The sequence below is a fragment of the Ambystoma mexicanum genome, chromosome 9 (assembly GCF_040938575.1).
Source record: "Ambystoma mexicanum isolate Mex_15411 chromosome 9, UKY_AmexF1_1, whole genome shotgun sequence".
In the NCBI taxonomy this organism is placed as follows: Eukaryota; Metazoa; Chordata; class Amphibia; order Caudata; family Ambystomatidae; genus Ambystoma; species Ambystoma mexicanum.
In genome coordinates, this window is record NC_090931.1 from 320,688,458 (window position 1) to 320,697,206 (window position 8,749).

Here is an 8,749-nt window from a genome sequence, read left to right on the forward strand (position 1 = left end):
TGTCACAGGAGGAGGAGGAAATGTTGGAGGAAAGGTTGGCCGAATTGAGGGATGCGCGGAGCGCACTGATCAGGCAGTTCGAGCAAGAGACACAAGGAAGAAGGAAGGAAAGGAAGGAAACTAAGGATGAGCGGGAGAGGATGAAAGAACGTACGGAAGAGACGAAGAGAGAGGCAGAGAGGATAAAAGCAATAGCGGAGAGGAAGTCCCGCGCAGAGCAACGTGACATGAAAAGAAGGGAGGAAGAGAGGGAAAAAGAAATGGAACTGTGGAAGAAGAAAATACTATCTGAAAGCACCAGGAAATACAAAGAAGGTAAAGTAATAGAGGGCATACTACAACGGGAACGGGAGAAATGGGAAAGAAAGGAAGAGGAAGAAAGGATATTAGCAAGGGTAAGTAGTGAAGTGATGGAGGAACTAAAGAAGAAGAGAGAGGAAATTGGGGGTGAGATAACAGCAAGGAAGAATGAGGAGGGCGAAGGCAGGAAGATGGGCCGCGGAGCAAGAACATACACACGCCAGGACTTGGAAGTACCCACGACATCAACGCAGGGCGAAGAGAGAGGAACGGATCTAATAGACTTAAAAACGGTGACAGTGGGAGGGAAAAGAATCACTATGGGCATGCAGAAGAAAGGAAGAGGGAAAGATAGGTGAAGAACAGGTAAGAGAGGTAGCAGGAGGAACACCGCATGCAGCAACATCCGCACCAACGCGCCCACCACGCCCACTCATGCCTACGCCTGAGCACACAGCATGCATTGACAGGCTTAGGGATCTCCCTAGACGCAGACAGGAAGAATGACAGCGCACACCTGCGGTGAAACAAGACAATAATAGGAAAAGGAGGAAGAATGAAGGAGAGAATATGACAAGTAGCCGTAATATAGATATGGTAACAGAGTTCCCTGATACGGAGAACAAAGACGAGTGCACTGACACTACCCCGCAGTCACGGGGGGAACAGAGAGGTTATAATTTAATGCCACTATTGAAAAGGGGAGGAGTCAGAACGCAATATGTTCCCTGGAAGCAAGCTGATAAGGAAAACATAAAATGTAGACTCCCATCACTAAGCGGGGGAGCAGGGAAGTGGATATACGAGATGGAGAAGCACACTGCGGGGCAGAAGTTAGCGGTGGGAGATGTGAAGGGACTACTAATATTAATATTGGGGGATGCAGCAGATGACATTTGGAAAAGGGCGGGCTTCCCCGGAGTCACGACTACAGACACGTCACATGATGGGGCACCATTTGCCAACTGTAGGCATGCACTATGGCAGGCCCTGAGAGTCCAGTATCCAGACACGTCAGACATAGGAGCTATTACCTCACGCAAGATGCGTGAGAATGAAGATCCTGTTGATTACATCCAGGAGATTCAGGAGGAGTGGCGCTTGGAAACTAGGTAGCAGTGGGATAAAACACCAGCCATCTTTTACCACATATTAGTACAAGGGCTCCCGGAGGCAGTACAAATCCAACTGAAGAAAGTAGTGGGAATAGAAGCAAAGCCATGGCCGGAGATACAACTAACCATAATACACCACTGTAGAATATGGCAGGACAAGATGAAGCAAAAGGAAGAGGATAGGAAAGCGGAGGAAGCAAAATTAGTGCAGAAGAAACTTACCAAATATTCAATGGAGGGAGCACTAATTACCACACCAGCAGCAGTAACACAGACCCCCACATCAGTAGTGGTTGCGCAGGATACAAGACAGCAACATATCGCCCCATTACCACAATCAACGCAAATTATACCACAACAGATGCCACCGTCCACACTGTACACGGCTCCCGCAGGGGGAAGGTACGGGACATTAGGAAATGGATATTATAATACCTTCCGGGGAAGAGGCAGTGTGATGAGAGGGAGGGGATATGCCCAGCCCACACAGCAGCAGGTAGGAGGGCTCCGAGGTTACTACCCTAATGGGCAGCAAGGGTACCAAGATAACACAGGGAATTTCCCATGGCAGGCCAGGGAACCACCAGTATGCTGGATTTGCGGGGCGGCAGGGCATATGTCACGCACATGTAGAGTAAGGCCCACCCCTATAGCATGGGGAGAGCAGGGGCAACAAGGACATATGGGGGAGCAACAGGTTTACCAACAACAGCAAGGAACACAACAGAATACCACACAACAACAAGCACAGCAATATGCCGCACCACAGCCACAGACACAGAGCTACGCGTCACCGCAGCAACAGGTAGTGGTAACACAACAACATCAAGTGCAACCAGCACAACAACCCACACCGGTACAGGACAGCAATGTATCAACCACTGAAACACCACTACCACAAACACAGTTAGGGAAGGTGACAATATTGGGACACAACCCCTACACATTGGGTGGTATGTCCCTATACCCGCAATAGGACAGACCACAGATGTCCTTGATGTGTCCCATCCTGTCGGTAATACCCAATAGTGCGGAGGAACCATGCATACAGGTGACGATAGGTGACAAAAGGTTTCCTTCCTTGTTGACACCGGGGCAACTAGGTTGTGTATATGGGAGGGTAAATTTAAGATGTCAGGCGAAGCTATGCACACAAGGATTATCTGGGGCTCGAGGGTAGGTTCCCTTTACTGATAACATCTCCTTATCTATAGGAGACAATGAAATGTCTGTCCCGCTCCTGTACTCAAAGGAGTCGCCAGTAAACATACTTGGGAGGGACATAATGACTAGATTGAACATGACTATATCTTTCACGGAGAACAGCATAATTTGTTCCACACCAGGAATAAACATGCTCGCAGCACGACAAATATTGCAAGCTTACTGTGCCAAAACAGTAGTTCGGGCTGAGCCAGTAGACAGAGAAATGTTCCAGTACGGAACAGATATGGCATTTGCATGGATGCCAGGGATTGAGGGCAAAATTTGGAGGAGACCAGCAGCGTATTTGTTCAGGCCCGAGACGCCAGCAGATGAACCCGAAGGGAAGGTGATTTCAGTGAGAATTGAGAGTATCATGGCAACTGCAGATTAAATTGTGGTACATGCCCAAGACAGGGAAGGCAGGGCATGGAGAACAGTAATAGCACTGGCTGAGGGGTGCAGGCTCACGCAGGTGTCTGACGAAGAGCTTTTCTCAGATGACAGAGGGGAAGGGGAGATGGTGTTCATGATGAGTATCGACATCTGGCTAAGAGTAACATATAAGCAAGTGGCGCTAAAAAGGGCAATGGCACTGGAAGCGCCTACATCTACCCCAGTACCATTCTGTGAGGAAGCCATGGCGAAGGTTCCAGCATCTTTGTGGACCACCAGTCCATATGACATGGGCTGCATAAAGAGCATTGGGGGAGTAATGATAAAATTGAAAAAGGGAGCAATACTACCAAGAGTGAAGCAGTACCCATTGTCAAAGGAGGCAGATGAGGGCATATACGAGACAATAACAGCCCTGATAAACAACGGCATATTGGCACCATCAGAATCAACATGCAAAATGGCTGTTTACCCAGTACGCAAGGCGAAAGGAGGGTCTTGGCGTTTCATCCAGGACCTTAGGCCCTATAGCAGCAAACCCGGCCACAATACTATGTGGAATACCACCTGAGGCATCACGGTTCACTGTGACTGACCTAAAAAATGTCTTTTTCTCCATAACTCTGCACCCAGACTCACAGGATCTCACAAGCTTCACTTATAGGAACACAAAGTGGAAGCATACCAGGTTGCCCCAAGGGTACTGTGAATCACCCTCAATTTTTAACAGGGTAATACAGATGGACTTAGGCAACATCGAAATGGAAAGTACAGTGCTGCAGTATGTTGATGACATCATGATTTGCAGCACCACTGAAGAGAGATGCAGGGAAGACTCAATAAAAATGCTCACAGTGATGGCCGAAAAGGGGTACAAGGTGGACAAGGAAAAGTTACAGTACTGCTAGGAACAAGTACTATATATTGGCCAACTCATTTCCCAGCATGAAGGCACATAGCACCACAGAGAGCGCAAGCGATAAGAAACACACAACCACAAACGGTGCGAGAACTGCAACAATTCCTGGGTTTATGCAACTATTGCAGAGCATGGGTTTTTGATTACAGTTCATACATAGGACCCCTGCTGGAAGCACTGAGGGAAGCACAGAAAGGGGACAAAAGCTTAAAGTGGACAAGAGAAATGACTGAAGCATTCGATGAACTGAAACATGCCATAACCTCAGCACCCGTACTAACCACTCCAAACTATGAGCACCAATTTTTCATTTTCTCACATTGCGACTCAGCAGTAATGAAGGCAGTACTGACTCAGAAAACGAGCATTGGGCATAAACCAATAGCATTTTACAGTGGCCACTTTGACCCTGTAATATTAGGTCACATCCCATGCGAACAAGGTCTCGCCGCAGCAGCATTAGCTGTGGAAAAATTGTCATCAATAACAATGGGGTGCCCCACCACACTATTTGTTGAGCATGCGCTATTCGCAATTTTGAACAAGCCCAAATCTACACTGACCACACGAAGAGCTTCAGGTTACGAAATAATCCTATCCAAACCAGAATTGACCATTGTCAGGTGTAGTACTGTAAATCCAGCTAGGTTCATAGCAGAAGTAATTGAAGAGGGTGATTATGCCCATGATTGCACACAGACAATTGAAATGTACTCTTGCACAAGGAAGGTTGAGGAGGATTCCCTAAAAGAGGGTGAGATACTGTACATTGATGGGTCATCAACTATCAACCAGACTGACGGGGTAAGGAGGACGGGAACAGCAGTGGTTAGAATGACGGAGGATTTGCTATATGTCCCGGTGAAATGTGTCCAACTACCACAACATTATTCGGCCCAGGCAGCGGAGTTGGTGCGCTGATTTTGGCACTAAAAGAAAGTTCTGACAAGAAAGTTACTATATACTCTGATAGTGCATATGTAACATCAACTATGCACTTGGGATTAATTAAGTGGCAAAGGAGGGGTTTTAGAAGAGCTGATGGTACCCCATTACAACATGCCCTCCTACTAGCCGAATTGATAGAAGTAATTAACGACCCCCAAGAAGTAGCATTGGTTAAGTGTCAGGCTCACACCAATGGTGATGACCCTATCTCGAAAGGTAATGAAGTAGCAGATGCCCATGCAAAACATGCTGCGTATTTTGGTGAGATGTGGATTCCCCCAGAATCAGAAAGAGGCAGAGAGAGGTCGATAGCAAGACAAATGTTGTTAAAGGACGGGTACACCCATCTCCCTGCAACACAGATTATGGAGTTGCAGGCAGCTGCACCAATGGCAGAAAAGGAGCTTTGGGTAAAAAGAGGGTGCACAATGTCTCCCACAGATGCACTATGGCATCAAAATAACACTGGAAAGGTAGTAATGCCGCTAGCACTGTTAAAAACATCGCTTACTCAGCTACATTATTGAGCACATACAGGAAAGGAAATGATTGCAGCACAAATTAAGGAAGACTGGTTTTGTCCCAATTTAAATTCCCATGTTGCCAACTTCATCAGCAACTGCTTAACATGCCAACAGTTTATGGCCGGTCACACGCTGCAAGTGATAAAAGGTACTATACCCCGGCCAGAAGGACCATTCCCATATCTCCACATTGACTACGTAAACATGATCAATGTATGTCAAGGACACAGGTACATGATAGTTGTGGTGTGCCCATTTTCGAGGTGGATGGAAGCTGGGCCCTGCACGCACGTGGATGCTTTCAGAGCTGCCAAATTTTTAGTGAGGGAGGTTTTCCCTAGGTGGGGCGTCTGCAAAGTACTACGTTCAGATAACGGCCCGCACTTTGCAAACAAACTATTTCAGCACATCACTGCCCTTTTAGGAATTAAGCACAAGTTTGCATGTGCATATCATCCACAAGCCAATGGCGTATGTGAACGCCTGAATGGCCTCCTGAAGGAAGAAATAGCGAAGATTCAGCAGACAACCAAGAAGAGCTGGTTGTACTGTCTCGCCTTGGAACTATTTGCGCTCAGGAACAGACCAGGGTCCGACCACCACCTCACTCCCCACGAGGTGGTCACTGGTCGTCAAATGCGCCTCCCATTAATGCCAGTATCAAGGGTACTAACCGATTGTGAAAGTACTGCATCTGTTTTTGGTGATGAAATGCATCAATATGTGTCTTCTTTGATTACTAGTGTCGCCTTTATTTCTCAACAGCTCGAGCGCACGCAGGGCGGGTCGACGAACACCCAACTGGAAGAAGCAACTGAAGAACAAGAACAGCAAGGATTGTGTAACATAGCGAAAGGTGATAGTGTACTCCTTCGCAACTTTAATCGTAAATGGAACGACCCACATTTCACTGGGCCCCACGTAGTAGAAGCAGTAGCTCCTAGAGCAGTTAAGTTGGCTAACAAAAACACATGGACCCATCTTCATGATGTTAAGCCCTACAATGGCCAGACCCGCCCTCGCGTTGATAGTAGGGCCACCGCGCAGATGACACCTTCAGCAGCACCATCGGCAGACAAAGACACAGCAACAGCCAAGGAGCACTATTGTGACTCTACCCCTAACCTACCCCTAGCCACGGACTCACCAATAGATTTTGAACAATCACCCCTAGCCCATCCCATGGTTACAAGGTCCCAAACGAAAGAAACATCTGCTCAGCCCCGCCCTGCCCATTTCACCACTGAGTAAAGGACATTATATAATGAAGTAGAATGTTGCATGCACTACTATAAACACTTGTATGTTATCTCTTCCTTTTGCCTCGCACATGCAGGTGCCGTAGATTACTGTATTGTCTAGAAAGTGCAATAACTAACGTGGGGTTCTGCCAAGGAGTAAATGCTACCCGCAGATGATAATAACCCTGAAGCCCTATCACACCAATTTGTATACCACATAAGGAGACCAAAGTATCGGAAAAGAAGGAGGTTACGTGTGTATTACACAGCATTCGTTTTGGCCATAGAACAATCATTTCCCCATCTTCACGAGCACCTACCAGCTCTGAGGGATAGGTCACTGAGATTTATGTGGGAACAGCTTTTCGCCTGGGCAATGAACGATTACCTGCTAGGGAGTGCTTAATTAACAGTACTAACCACGATAACGCATACCTTCAGAATTTTCAGGCGGGCAACTTTAACGTCGCAAGAATAAGCTGCAGGACCGCAGCGAAGGTAAGAGCAAAATGCCAGTGAAATTAGCGACTCTAATAAAGATCTTAGGTGTGTTGGTGATCATTGGTCTATAGGCTGCCTCTGTCTGGCAGAACACCTATGCTTTGCAAACTATGGCTGTACCCAAAACTAACATACCCCCCTCTCACGGCTGCAACAGGTACAGTATCGGGCGGTGCAAGTAGTACTAGAGGTAAGGGTAGTAGAGTTAAATTCAGCACATATGCAGAGGAGAAGGAAATTAACACATATCTTACAGATTCAGCACATGTCTCAAACAACATGTGGTATAAGCACATGACCAAAATTGATAAGCAGACAACGGACACTGTTATGTCTGCTCATTGATTCCGTACGCCATGAGCGCATCAGGAACATTTGTAGCCACTGAAGTACCAGCTAAAACGATGTTATGTCTGATATATTTAGCACTATTTCAGACAAGAGGACGATTCCAAGGGACAGTGGTGAGAATTGAATGGAAAACGAGGGACACGTATCCATACGAAAATAATTTTCTCAAAACATATTCGGCCTACCACAAGAGAAGCCTACATACTGAAGCCTTCAGGTACATGACGGACGGCCCCGACAAAGGAGAAACGAAGATGGTTACGTTGGACTACCTACCATGCGATTGGTATGCAACTGAAACTCCTGGAGAACAAGGGTGTTGGGAAAGGCCTCTCATAACAATAACTGGAAAAGTATATATGAACAATGAATGAGAGATAGGAGTAGTAGGGAGCAACATGGTAACAAGAGAAAATACTACCACCATACAAGAACACAATGACAGATGTTGGACGACGTGGGGTACGCATGTTCCAATGTTGACGTGGATGGAGAAGGAAGAAGACCCAGTAAGAATACTACCACTGACTGCACCAACATTGTGCTATCAACACAAAGGAGATGTGGATGTAGGGTATAACACTAACTGTAAAGACATAGTGGAGATACCTGAGGGGGGTGCGGGCACAGTGGTTATAATGGATCACTATTGGGCCTGCGGTGACAAGGCATACCATACATTGCCCTCCTCATGGAATGGAGTATGCGCCATGGTGCACATCAACGTCCCATCACTAGTTGTGCCTCAGAAACACGTCAACTTGGCTAATTTCTCCAAGATGGACGAAGGGAACAAGAGGAAGAAGAGGTCACTGAAGGTTGCAGTAGGTGACGAGAACAACAACAATAATGTCTTTTCAAGAGCAAAAAGACAGGGGGAAGCGCTCACAGGAAACTACCTGTGGGGACGGTCAGAAACAGCATTCACCTCCATCCCACCAGAACATAGACTATTCAGTAGAGCGCGGCAATGTTCTTCTCATCAATAATTCACCCAGGACTACAGGCATATGCAAATGCAAAATGGCTTCAGATAACACGGTGGGAGCTGATGTTGACAATAAATTTGACAGTCAACGGATTCAACGCAATCCAAGAAGAGCTGCGAGCAGTAAGAATGGTAGCACTACAGAACAGGTATGTGCTGGATCTCCTCAGAGCAATGGAAGGAGGGGTCTGCGCGAAAATTGGACAATCATGTTGCACGTTCATCCCAGCTAATGACGCGGATAATGGAACACTTACTGAGGC